General features: G+C 40.0%; 1 long non-coding RNA gene across 1 annotated transcript; it reads right to left on the reverse strand.

Moving 5' to 3' along the window:
* Nucleotides 1–1,756: 1,756 nt before the first annotated feature.
* On the reverse strand, nt 1,757–2,498 carry LOC147619203 (uncharacterized). Its single transcript, XR_015261898.1, has 3 exons — nt 2,264–2,498; nt 2,063–2,121; nt 1,757–1,901 (listed from the first exon to the last, which is right to left on the reverse strand). It is a non-coding gene; the product is annotated as an uncharacterized LOC147619203 (long non-coding RNA).
* Nucleotides 2,499–14,793: the final 12,295 nt, after the last annotated feature.

Here is a 14,793-nt window from a genome sequence, read left to right on the forward strand (position 1 = left end):
GCATTCTGTATGGAACGAGAATTCACTTGTATAGATGTAGTCCCTTGCAGATTTGATACCATTATGTGTTGCAATGCATCGGATTCCTTTTTCTACCTATGATCCTAAATGGATTCTTATCCTTTGTCCATTATATTTACATTTGTTGTTCACATAGAGAGCCTTCTGTGTTAATACTTCATGTCTTCATTACTCTCTTTTTTTGCCTACCTTTTGAAATTCAATAACTTGGAAAGAAGATTGTACTTCCTATTTGCTTGGTCTATTTTGGGCAGTCTTTAGGATGCCTTAGTGATCGATTTGGCTTTAGAACTTTTTGAGATAAAGTGAAATGAGAATTCATTTATTGTTAACTTATAAAGAAGATTGTTTCTCTAAAGCTTCATTGAAGTTTACATTTAAGTATATCATAATTCAGTTCTCATGTATTCCTTTGTGTCATGATTGCATTCTTTTGTTACATTCATCATAATGGGTTCCCTCCATCCCTCCCCCTCCCCCTCCCTCCCTCCCTCCCTCCCTCCCCCTCTCTCTCTCTCTCTCTCTCTCTCTCTCTCTCTCTCTCTCTCTCTCTTGTTTGCTTGCAATGTACAATAAACAAAAGTTGCATGTGCTCCCTATTCACAACTTTGGCGAAAAAGATAGATTATAAGACCCCACCCCTTGCTCCCTTGTTTGTGCTCACTCTTAGAGTATATGGAATACTTAGCTAACAAAACAAAAGACACACATAGCCTAAGAAAATCTTCATCGAGGGCTAGAGGTAAATGTTTAGAAACCGTAAAGTTGATGATTGAAATAAGGTAATGATATAGTAACCCTAACCCTGAATGCCCACATGTTAAGTCACAAGCACTACACTTTTCGCATTCACATCCATCGGCACATGTGGACCCACATGTAGCATTTATCATGCTAAGTGGTTTTGATTTTACACTTTCAAATTTATAAATATTGTTAATAAAAAACAAAGCCCCTTCAAAGTTTGAAAAATGACCATCCTAAGCGGCCACCCTTCATAATGTCCTACCTAAAAGCAATACCAAAAAGTCCAACCTAGAACAACTATGATACAACTCTTTACACAATCTTCTTCCACCAAAAGGAAAGTCTATGTGTGTGTGTAACAAGGGAAAGTACAACTTGATGTGAAATGGTGATGTAGCCTCTACAAACCAATATCCAAGTACATCAGAACATTTTGATTCATATCCCATAATTCAAACACGCTCATATCTATAGCTGACATTTGGAGCAAAGGACTCTCCCCAATAGTTCTTCCAAGGCATATAAATAAGGAAAACAGATTATTAGCAGCAATTTCAAAGTAACCCATACCGGGTAGTAAGACATGAATTTGGGCCAAAGTAAGGATTATTAGCAGCAATTTCAAAGTAACCCATACCAGGTAGTAAGACATGAATTCACAATTTGGGCCAAAGTAAGGATCCCAAGGCATCACATGCGCTAATAATCCACCACCCAAGTGTCTAGCTATGCTTACGAACAAGTGAATACAATATATTTCGATGCACACTAAACATGATAGATTAATGGTGGGAAAACCCCAAATGGAAGTAAAAAGGTGGCCACGTCCATTACAATCAGAAAAAAGAAAAAGAGAGAGAAAAAATGTGTGTTTTGGGGGGGGGGGGGTTGTGCGTGGCTCAACGTTCGGAATTTATGCTAGAGCACTAGTGAATGGAAAGTAACAAACTTTAACAAAGACACAATAGTAATTATTGATTTCTGGTGTTCCAATAACAACATCCAAAAAAGGGCCTTTGTCTATCTATTTGGAATAATTTCAAAAATTGCATGCCATGCCCAATAAGCGACTGTCACTGTAGCATGCAGTCATGCTAGTCCTTCTCCGCTTGGGTAGTTGCCATATCCATGACCTGAGCACAACTCCACAATATGCTAGATTATTACTTCATGAACGTAATGAGAAACAAGCCAAACAATATATTGTATACGGCGTACTGTACTATATTAATGGGCTGTATAGCTAAGCGCTTTTCCTTTTGTTGATTATTAAGTACGTTCCTTCTAATAGTACCTTGGAAGTCACAGACGGCGAGCGGTTGACGGCGTCCGAGGTCGAGCGCGCAGGGCCACCTGATCGTAGAAATAAGATTCGTGAATAAAAACTTTATCATTATCATTATTATTACGTATCATCCCTACGACATATATATATAGCCTGCGTTTCGACTGGTGTGTGAAGACAGAGAGAGAGAGAGAGAGAGAGAGAGAGTACTGCGACGTGACAGCCCCTTAGTGTTCGCTTCTGGCGGCGGCGCACAAATAACGCAGCCAATTCCAGGGATATACAGGAGACACTTGCCACCACTGCAGTCGTCACTAGCCGGATCGGCACTTGCCAGCAGCGGCATCGACAGATATAAAATCACGCTACAGCATACAAGAAGCGCCGCCCTATTGGCCATACTGGTTGTATGGAAACGCACTCTGTGTGAGCGAGAGAGAGAGAGAGAGAGAGAGAGAGAGAGAGAGGGAGGGACGGAGAGAACACTCAGTGACTAGACCTAAGCCCTACTTCTTCCTCCATTATATAGGTAGGAGGGCCGTGTCGGTCCCGGATCCCTTTTTTTTCCATTTAATTATATTAGAGATCCTGGGTGGGATCTTCTTTTATTTATTAGCATTGCCCTCTTGGCACTGGTGGAGGGGTTATAATGTAGCTTTCTCATGTTCTGTGGTGGAGTTGTGCATAACTACGTATTTTGGAATAAATCATCGCCTACACATCTGACGAAACCTTCCGCACAATATAGGAGGATGAAGCGTCACTGAGTAACTGCATTAAAATTGGTGTCATTGAAGCATCGTTTCGAACTTTGCTAATTATTCACAGCTTCTTCTTGGTTCAAAGATTTGTACGAGAATGTGTGTGGAAATTGATGTTGTGATTTGCACAAGAATGGCCGAATAATGTCGGTGAGATGTAAATCTATCAGGTTGTGGTGGAGAAATCAAGAGTGCACTAGAGGGTGACTTCACCTCTCTGAGTTTCGCTACCAACGTAACCTGTGGGAAAGCCTTCTAATTGTTTATGTGACATCATTGTGATGTCAAACGCCAGAGCTAACTCTTGCTTTTGGGAAAGATAACGCTCCCTTTCTGCATGCAATCTTGCCATTTATGGGCCATTTGCTTGCACAAGTTTTGCTATTGCAAGAAGCAATAGCATGATAAACAAAGCAAGGGATACCATGCATTTATGTTGAAGAGAAAGAAAAGAGGGGAGATTTTGTTACACAATAGGGGATTATTGCTGTTGTGCACAACTCGTTGTTTTAGCATCAGCTTGATTTATCCCAATCATTTGAGGCACTTGCATTTGTAATACCACCTTGAGATGGTATTTGATGTGCAAAATCTTATTCATTTTCCTCCCTTACATGGGTGGTTTTAGCCACTTCTGTGTGCAACAAGTTTGGTAGAATGATGGTGATCTTCTTTCCGCTCTAGCATGCCTCAAAATTGATTGTCATGTGTAGAAGTGGTAAGGGCTTGAATTTTCTTACCATTAGAAAGGTGATAATTAAGGTTTGGATTTTCCTTCTTGCTTAACCCTATCCTCGAGTCCAAACTCTTTAGGTTCTTTCAAACTAGGTTAGAAAATGTACTGCTTTTGGGCTCTTATGAGAGTGCCAACTCCCCGTCTTGTTGTTCAATTCATAATCCAATGAGAATGGCTCCTCATCTCCTTGACTTCCATTCAACAAAAAATCGTAGGGAATGTGCATACAATGAGACCATAATTCATCATGGATAATTAATTGGGCCACACCCATGAATGGAGGCGGTGCCTCGAAGGTTGACCCCACATGCAAATGGTACACTCCCCTAATCATTGTACGATTTTGCATCAGATAAAAATAAAAAAATTACCAATCAATGATGAGCATTTGCTTTTTAGGAAGATGACAAGACAAAAGCAATAATTACCTCACCTTGTGAAGCTTGTTCGTGGATTGGTCCATCAGAAGACAAGAACCCTACATGATCTTGGGCCTACCTAGCCACCTGGTCCTTTCTGTGTGGCAGTGATGAATGCGGGTTCAATGTGTCTTAAAGACGGTGTCCTTGTCACGTTGCTTGGTCCTCCTGCCATGACCACCCCTATGATAGATGCACATAGCAAGTAAGTACATTTCTAAATCCTAAACTTCTTTGTTTTTGCAGAACTAATTTTCACTTGTGTTAGTTTTATTGTGTTTTAGGATTATGTAACTAGAAACGGTGGTGCAAATGTCCAAGCAAGAAGCAATGGAAATGTGAGAAGCGAAGGGGGTGGAGCTGCAAAGGAACAATATAATAATCGCACAGCATGAGATCTAGATAGCCCCTACCTCCCTAGATTTTCATTATGCTTTATCTTTTTCTCTTTTTCTTTTTTCCTAATTAAGAGCTCTCCATTTAAGCTTCATATGGTAAGAGATCTTGATTTTTCTTAATACTTTTTTTTTCTTGACTTGGTTTAAATTTATAGGTTTTCAACACATACAAGCCTCATAAGAGATCTCTTTCTTATATGTTTCTTCTTTCATGCTTTTACATGTTTATAGGGTTTGTAAGATTTAGGACTTTTAAGATTAGCATTTGTTATTAAAATATTTTTTTCTTATTTTGGTTTTATTTTATAGGTTTTTAACACATACAAGCCTCACAAGGTAAGAGATCTCTTTTTTGTATGTTTCTTCTGATCTTATGCTTCTACATATTATAGGGTTTGTAAGTTTAGGTTTTGTTTATTTTTCCATGCTCCATGCATGCTAGTAACTACCTATGTATGCCGGTAGCTTCCTAGGCATGCTGATAGCTATCTACGCATGCCAGTAGCCTCTGCAGTGCATGCCGCTAGCAATCTATGCATGTAGGTAGCTTCCAATGCATGTCGATAGCTACCTATATATGCCGGTAGTAACCTATGCATGCCAGTAGCTACCTAGACATGCTGGTAGAGCAACCAACGCATGTCGATAGCTACCAGCGCATGCTAGTAGCTACCTATGCATGTCAGTACCTTCCAATGCCTGCCGGTAGTAACCTGGGCATGCCGGTATCTTTGAATGCATGCCGGTAGAAACCTAGGCATGCAGGTACCTTTAAATGCATGTATGCCGATAGCTTCCAATGCATGCCAGTAGTAGAAAAACCTATGCATGTCGGTACCTTCCAATGCATACCGATAACTACCTATGCCTGCTCATAGCTTCCTAAGCATGCCGATAGCTTTACACATTATGCCATATGTGTTAGCCTTATGCACTAGCCATATGCATAACGCGCTATATGCATAAGGCCATATGCATAGGAGTTTTAAGTATTTATGTTTTTTCTTAGATAGATTGGAAATAACTTGAGGCACGATGTTACACGTGAAGGAGGAGTCGATGTCCCAACAATATTTGTAAATATATATTAGCCTCAAATTTTATCTTATCTTTTAATTACAAAATGTTATCTTAAATAAAAACTATCTAAATTGTTCATTTGTTTGTATGTCTATAGCTTGAAGTAGTGGACCGCCACCCTACACAAGATGAATATGATTTTGCATTACAACGGGATTCGCATGTTCTATTTGATAAGGTGCAAGACGAAGGATATATTGTTATTACTAGAGAACATCCTTGACAAGCAGGGCAACTAAGTACATTTGTAAACCCTAAACCTCTTTGTTTTTGAAAAACTAATTTTCACTTGTATTAGTTTTATTTTGTTTTAGGATCATGTAACTAGAAACGGTGCAAATGTCCAAGCAAGAAGCAATGGAATGTGAGAAGCGAAGAGGGTGGAACTGCAAGGAACATTAATAATTTCATAGGATGAGGTCTAGATAGCGCCATAGCTTCTTCATAGATTTTCATTACACTTTATCTTGTATATAAGTTTTTTGGAATCATACACTTATGTAATTTCGCTAAGTAATGTAATTGAATTTTGACATTTCGACAACCATGAATTGCAATTGTCATTTTTTTGTATTTGTCAAGTTTTACATTACACTTGTCCATGATTATAGGAAGTTGTGTTAGTTTTACTGTGTCTACATTAGGAAAAAAAGAGTTGGAGCAAACAGGGGAGTCCTGTGCAGACTTTCGAGTCTACCCCAACTTTTTTTTACTATGCAGTACTTTCATTGCTCATCAGCGCAACGAAAATAGGAGCATGTTTAGCATTGACATTGGTCCTACATCTCTGCACCCTTCTAGTTATAAACGTGCTACTATTTTTGTTGCTAAACCCTCATTCTATTGTAGTGTTAGAGAGATGTGAAGAAGAGGATAATCATGCCAAGACTACATGTATTGTAATCTATGTAATGGAACCACTGCAGAAATCAGTGGAGAGAGACATTGACATCAGCCTTTATGGGGATAATAGCAGCCATGGGACCACTCAGGAGGACGAGAATGAAGGGAAGGAGTTGTAGGATGCTGTTTATAGCGGGAGGAGAGTCTTGAAAGGGAAAGCATAGATGAGACACAAAGCAATCAAAGAGAGGGAACAAAGGACACCTCCAAACAGGTGTTAGAAAAACAAAGATTTTTGGGAAGATGATGAGAACTAGAAGCCCACAAGGATTTCTTTCCAAGAACAAGTCTATTTCGCCAATTTATCCCCCATTGATACCACGTTGTAGGATGGTCCCCAACAGAAGAAGTTAGAAAGCTCAGCCAGAACACCAAGAAAACAATTTCTAGTAGAGGATCATTTATTGTGTCCAAGATTGACATAGAAGGGGAGGAGACACCTATCACAGATACTCATATTCAGTCTTGGACAGATGCTTGGAGGGTAATGAATGACCAGTTTGAGGCACTCCTATGTACTCACAATCAATGGGGACATTATTGAGTGCAAAGATGGTGCATATCTTGGATGGAAAATAACAGATGGAAGGCCCTCATGCAGTGCATCAAGCAAGGTATTATTCAGTGCTATAATTTCAAAGTTTTGGAATTATTTTGTAGCAATTCTTGGTCTTTGGTGTTTTGGTACAAGTTGAAGATCATCCTATGGACATATCTTGGCATTGCTCTGTGAAATGTGAGTTTGTCCATTTTAACAAAGGTGATGTCAAGGAATTGCTATTCTATCTGACAACATTGAACAAGTAAGAGCATGTGTTTGCCTATGATATTTGTAATTTATTTTTCTTTGTTCATTGCTTTATACAATCTGATTGTTCCATATGAATATTCAGGGTCAATGAGTTTGGCTACATATGGAGCACATTTGAAGAGAGGGTGTTCCAATTGAGGTAACTTGATGAGTAGGCTTAATCATTTTGTTGGCAGCAGAGGTTAATGATGATGATCGTGCATTTATTGAAGAGGTGCTCACTGGCCAACGTAGATATGCGAGGGAAAAAGGGGTAGTACAAAATCCCAATGCAAATCTTCACGTAGCTAGCGCATTGAGGAGAAAGCAAAGGAAATGGATGATGCCAGTTGTCGAAAGGTTATAGATTAGGTGGAGGTTTTATACTGCAATAAGGCACACAAAATGATGCACCTCGCTGACCCACACAATGGAGAAGCTTACTAGCGAGATTTTCTCTACGTACCATGGCATGTATCGGCCAAGCACATAGCAACAGAGGAGAATCTATACCTTATTGGCATGGCATGTGTTAAGGATGGTACAAAATCATATATTGGTTGGGATGCTAAACAATGAGTAGTCCAATGTTCGCGCCTTAAAGTATCTCCCAAAACTGATAAGAGGAAGATAAGAGATTGGCTTCATGTGTTTGTTTTCTGGCTGCAAATTGTAGAATTTGGTCAAGTTTTGCTAGTTGAAATCAAAACGGCTTACCACATCCGCATCCCCTCTGAAAAATAAGTTTAAGATATGTAGTGACATGTAGGAGAAAGTTCTTCAAGAAGGCATTCAAGACACACCATGGAGGGTTCCGCCACAATCTTTCTATTTATGAGAAACCTACCTTGAAGTCTGCTACACGTCGGGTGGTGTATCAATGTCTACAAAATAGCTTATCTCTGGTGGCCTTGAGTCAATGCCTCCCATGGCAGGAGTTTGGACATCAGTTGATACTCCATATTACATGTACGAAGATCTTTGATTAGGCCGAGTAAGTCTTGACATTTAAGTGTTTAAAGTTTCAACATTTTAGTGTCTGTATGTGCGCTTATTATTAATGTCATGCTTTTAGGCACTATCTACCATAGAGAGGGAACATTGCCCATGGTGGATAGACCTTGACTACAATTAGGCTCTTGAGGAAGAAATTGACTTGTACATGAGACATATGATTGTAGTGGTGATTCGGCAAGACCGTGAGACCATTGTTGGGGTATGTTGTGAACCCATCACATGAGCAAGTGTTTGTTTCTAAACATGTTGGCTTTATTTTTGAATCTTGTCTCCTCTATTCTAGCAGAACTTGCCTTCCACCTCGTATGCGTAGACCAGCCACCACTCAAGTACATTTGTGACACCACCTGTGAACCTGGGTAGAGATATAGTTCAAAAGGCACTTGAGGCACCGAAGCAAGCCCATTCTATACAACTCAATGCCTCCCATGGTAGCGGTTTGGACATCAATCTCCAGATTAGATGTACGAAGATCTTCTATTGGGCTGAGTAAGTCTTAACATTTAAGACTTACTTGAGGCACCGAAGCAAGCCCATTCTATACAACTCAATGCCTCCCATGGTAGCGGTTTGGACATCAATCTCCAAATTAGATGTACGAAGATCTTCTATTGGGCTGAGTAAGTCTTAACATTTAAGTGCTTAAAGTTTCAACGTTTAAGTGTTTGTGTGTGCACTTATTATTAGTGTCATGCTTTCAGACAGTGTCTACCATAGAGAGGGAACATTGCCCATGGTGGCTAGACCTTGACTACAATGAGGCTCTTCAGGAAGAAATTGACTTGTACAGGAGAAATATAACTTTAGTGGTGATTCGGCAAGACCGTAAGACCACTGCCAAGGTATGTTGTAAATCCATCACACAAGCAAGTGTTTGTTTCTAAAAGTGTTGGCTTTACTTTTGAATCTTCTCTCCTTTATTCTGGCAGAACCATCTTTCCACCTCGCATGTGCAAACTAGCCCCTCAAGTACATTTGTCACACCACCTATGAACCTCGGTAGAGATATAGTTCAAAAGGCACTTGAGACAACGAAGCAAGCCCATTCTACACAAAAAGGGGGATAGTGGCAGCTCCACTGCTAGTCATGGTGAAGACATGGTAGATACAACACTCAAGATGCACCTAGTACCTTCTGATAAGATCCTAGAGAGACATTGACTTTGATTCCAGAATAGACCGCATCGTTGGTTGATTGTATGTTGTTTCCTACAAGCACAATGCTGGCATACTATATGAAAGTTGTTGACCTCGCTCACATGACATACAGAGCCTTGAGGTGCCATCTGAAATGATGGAGAATTTTTTGGAAGAATTGAATATCATTTGTACCAGGGGAAAGGTAAGAGGAAAGATGGTAGACTACTATGTGGAGATGGTGTTTGCTGATTTTCCTTTATCATGCTAAGCAGTTTTGATTTTACACTTTCAAATTCATAAATATTGTCAATAAAAAACAAAACCCCTTCAAAGTTTGAAAAATGACCATCCTAAGTGACCACCCTTTATAATGTCCTACCTTAAAGCAAGACCAAAAAGTCCCCAACCTAGAACAACTCTTTACACAATCTTCTGCCACCAAAAGGAAAGTCTATGTGTGTGTGTAACAAGTCTTCCAAAATGAAGTAAAGTACAATTTGATGTGAAATGGTGATGTAGCCTCTACATACCAACATCCAAGTACATCAGAACATTTTGATTCATATCTCATAATCCAGACACGCTCATATCTATAGCTGACATTTGGAGCAAAAGACTCTCCCCAATAGTTCTTCCAAGGCATATAAACAATGAAAACATATTATTAACAGCAATTTCAAAGTAACCCATACCGGGTAGTAAGACATGAATTCACAATTTGGGCCAAAGTAACGATCCCAAGGCATCACATGTGCTAATAATCCACCACCCAAGTGTCTAGCTATGCTTACGAACAAGTGAATACAATATCTTTAGATGCACACTAAACATGATAGATTAATGGTGGGAAAACCCCAAATGGAAGTAAAAAGGTGGCCACGTCCATTACAATCAGAAAAAAGAAAAAGAGAGAGAAAAAATGTGTGTTTTTTTTTTTGGGGGGGGAGGGGGGGGTTGTGCGTGGCTCAACGTTCGGAATTTATGCTAGAGCACTAGTGAATGGAAAGTAACAAACTTTAACAAAGACACAATAGTAATTATTGATTTCTGGTGTTCCAATAACAACATCCAAAAAAGGGCCTTTGTCTATCTATTTTGAATAATTTCAAAAATTGCATGCCATGCCCAATAAGCGACTGTCACTGTAGCATGCAGTCATGCTAGTCCTTCTCCGCCAACTCCACAATATGCTAGATTATTACTTCATGAACGTAATGAGAAACAAGCCAAACAATATATTGTATACGGCGTACTGTACTATATTAATAGGCTGTATAGCTAAGCGCTTTTCCTTTTCTTGATTATTAAGTACGTTCCTTCTAATAGTACCTTGGAAGTCACAGACGGCGAGCGGTTGACGGCGTCCGAGGTCGAGCGCGCAGGGCCACCTGATCGTAGAAATAAGATTCGTGAATAAAAACTTTATCATTATCATTATTATTATTATGTATATCCCTACGACATATATATATAGCCTGCGTTTCGACTGGTGTGTGAAGAGAGGGCCAGGTCGCATGGCTACAGCTGTCCAGCTTTTCGGCTCTCTTAAACGGGCAGGACTCGCAGGAGGAATTCACACTGCCCCAATGAGAAAAACCACTTGGAGGTCGCATTTAGACCTGCCCTTTGAACAGAGAGAAAACGCTGGGAGGTCGCATGCTGTTCGAATTTTTTGCTCCTCCTCCTCCCTTCACGCTCTCGTTTGGCCTCAGTTTCTACCCAGGTACTCTTTTGCCTCTTGCAGAAAGCTCTCTCTCTCTCTCTCTCACACACACACACACACACACCTCTTGCAGAAAGCGCTCTCTCTCTCTCTCTCTCGCTCACACACACACACACACACACACACCTCTTTGCAGAAAGCTCTCTCTCTCTCTCTCTCTCTCTCTCTCTCTCACACACACACACACACACAGACCCACCTGGCGCGCAGAACCCCCTTCCCTCACAAGTCTGGCAGAGCTCTCAGATTTATAATCTTCCTTCTTGTTGGAGGCCTGCAAAGGAAATCTTACTCCAGCTAGAAGCTCACATTTGGTGGTGCTTGATCATTAACATGGCCCTACCAAAGCACATTCCATTTTCCCTCATGTCTGGGCTTATTTTCACACTCGTGCTCATTCTTCGCCGCCGTCAACAACTACGAAGCCTCTGTTATCAATCACAGAAGATTCATCAAAGAAGAGAACTCGGCCCTTGCAGCAAGCCATCATGGGATTATTTAATACCTCTGCTGCATGCTTATGTTGAGCACTTTTGCATGGAGGCTTTCATTGCACGCAGGGTAATTTCAGAGTGGTATGTGAAACCACGAACACCCCAATGGTGGAACAACTATGTTGGCTTTGTGCGTGCAGATGATAAGAGGTTCAGGAGTGTATTTAGGTTGCCTTTGTGCCTCTTCCAAACCACAGTGGAGCTTCTAAGGGTGCATTTGCAACAGGACAACATACCAAGGTCATTTGCCAACATTAAAGGGAGGGTGCTTTCTGTCGAGAAGCAAGTGGCAATGGGGTTATTTCGTTTGGCAACAGGTACATCCATGATAGCTATGAGTGAGTTGTTTGGTGTTGGAAAGTCCACAGTTGTTGAGTCTGTTGATAGATTTGTGAAGGCCTTGTTGGTGCATCAATGCCAATACATAGCATGGCCGAGAAGCTCCAATGAGATTGAAAAGATCAAGGCTGGCTTTTATGTCAAGCAAGGCTTGCCTAATGTTTGCGGAGCTATGGATGCTACACATATTCAGATGGAGAAACCAAATGGTGAGCTCGGCTTGGATTGGTATGATAGAAACAAGGACTACTCTATGTTGGTTCAAGCTGTGGTGGATAGTGACATGCGTTTTTTGGATGTATTTGCTGGATTCCTAGGGTCAGTCAATGACAATAGATTGCTTAAGAACTCAGCTTTTTATTCTTGTGCTGAACGTGGTCTAATACTAGATGGTCCTGACTATGTGAATGGCTCTTTCTCCATATGAGAGTTCATTGTGGCTGATGGAGGCTATCCGCTACTTCCGTGGCTAATGAGACCTTACAAGACTCCCACCACTTCAACAGAAAAGTTGCTCAACTACAAGTTATCGTCTACAAGAATTGTGGTAGAACGGTCATTTGGACTTCTTAAGATGAGATGGAGATATCTACATGGCAAAGTGATGAATCCATATCCACGTAAGTTGGCCCGGGCCATTGTTGCTTGTTGCATGCTCCAAAACATGTGCATAGAAAGTGGTGTCACAATGGAAGGGATTGAGAACATTACTATGGATGTACCATCAAGAGATGATGAAGCCACAAGTCCCATCGACGCCCCAGCAGCGGATGCCACAGCCATGAGAGACTCTCTAGCTAAATTCTTGCATCCTTTTTTATAGAAAGGCCATCATGTAAGAAATATATATCTTTGCTCGTGTATGCATCCTTTTTGAGAGAATGACCATCATGAAAGACATATATCTTTGCTCGTGTATGCATCCTTTTTTAGAGAATGACCATCATGTAAGACATATATCTTTGCTCGTGCATGCATCCTTTTAGAGAGAATGACCATCATGTAAGATATATATATCTTTGCTCGTGTAATAAAAGTTTTGTTGTGGGTTAAATGAATTGGTCTTTGAGATAATTTGGAATGATGTTGGTGTCCTTGGTTTGAAGAGCTGAATAGCTAGTTTTTAAAAATCTTTTATATACTTTGTTTGAGAATAACTTTAAGCATGTAATTGGTAAGTGTGATCACTAAAGAATGAGGCTTGACATTGTACTCCCTAGAATTATTGTCCTTTGTCCTTGTTATGAGAAAGGTGATCAATAATATGCATTTGTGCATGTTTACAGATAGCTATTTGTGCAATTCAATGGTGGTCCATCTACATGGCTATGACTAGGCTTTTAAGGAGTGTATTCTTGAATAAAATCATTTTCTTTATCTTATTGGATATTCAGCTTGTGATATATGAAATTGGGTTACATGGATCTACCTTCTTGTTGTGTTTGTCTTCGTTGTTGTGAATTCATCTTGTGTCTTGACTCGAAAGAACCACCACACCTTGGAATTGGCTCTCAGAAGCAAACAAGGGTAACACAACCGCGTGTTTCTCAGAGCCTAGGAGGTTGTGCAATGAGGTCATGCTTGTAGATTTTGATGGGCCGGATGGCAAATTGTTGGTAGTAGGCTCCCTTAAGTGTGATAATCTACAAATCAGCTATACTTGTGCATAGAGCGGATTCTATGGTAGTGGGTAGTCCAAACGCTATGATAACCGCTAAATAATCTTGTTGGAATATTTCAACATATAATTTGTCACTATAGATGTGAAGATATGTATTTCTATCAGGCAGACACAACAACCAGGTGTAGAACATGGTTTGGCATGACAGTGTGTGCCAGAGAAGCTATACAATGAAGTCATATGCAAGGTTGTGTTGTCTAATTGGTAGTAAGACAGTCTAAGCATGATAATCTACAAATCAACAATTTTCTTGTGCATTGATAGTATGACTAATGTATGCATGATAATCTACAAATCAACCATTTTCTTGAGTTGTCTAATTGGTAGCATGACTTGTGTATTCTATTTTCGCATTAGGATGGAGGAATCACAGCCATGATGAAGTGAATATATGTGTATGTGTGTGTCTCGCTATGCCACAATAGACTTAGAGTGGGTTTAACACCAATTTTTGTGCTCTTGAGTGCATCAGAAGCTCATATAGGTGAAGTCATTCGTGGTGAACTGCAGGACAGCACTTCAGTTTTTTGAACATAACTTCCACTAAAAGTGTCTGATTGACAAAAAAATTAGTGCATCATGAAGCTGACATTGAGCTTTATAAACTTGCAAAAGAGGTGGCAACCTGATTTAGTCTACAACATGGTCAAAAAGCTAGTTGAACAGAGCAGTTTTTGCATCATCGTTCCTGGTGGACTGCGGGACAGCACTTCAGCTTTTTGAACATAACTTCCACCAAAAGTGTTTGATCGACAAACAAATTAGTGTATCATGAAGCTCACAATGAGATCTATAAATTTGTAGAAGAAGTAGCAGCCTGATTTAGTCTACAACATGATCAAAAAGATAGTTGAACAAAGTAGTTTTTTCATGGCAGCTTAACTCTAAATTGGAGTGTTTAGTACAAATGTTTAGCACAAATTGAACCATGGACAATGCTAAGTACAAAGTTTATTGTCGATAGATATATCATATACAAAAGTGGCTTGACATGCATATAGCATGATCGGATTATACATACTACATCAGATTGAATAGAAAAGGGCTTTATACATTGGGCAAAATGAGATAGGAAATCTACATAACCAAGAAGATGTGATGCCTTAATACATATCTTGACTTCCCATACAAGATGTGTGTCATGCTAATTTCCCATGCTAGGAGATGATGCATGCATAGCAAAGCATTTGAAAGCTTCAGCGATTTGCTTCAATGCCTCATTGCTCTCCTCCTCCAATGCAAGGCGCTTTCGTTTGAGT

This window comes from Cibotium barometz, chromosome 33 (genome assembly GCF_041138505.1).
Source record: "Cibotium barometz isolate CiBa-2024 chromosome 33, ASM4113850v1, whole genome shotgun sequence".
Classification (NCBI taxonomy): Eukaryota; Viridiplantae; Streptophyta; class Polypodiopsida; order Cyatheales; family Cibotiaceae; genus Cibotium; species Cibotium barometz.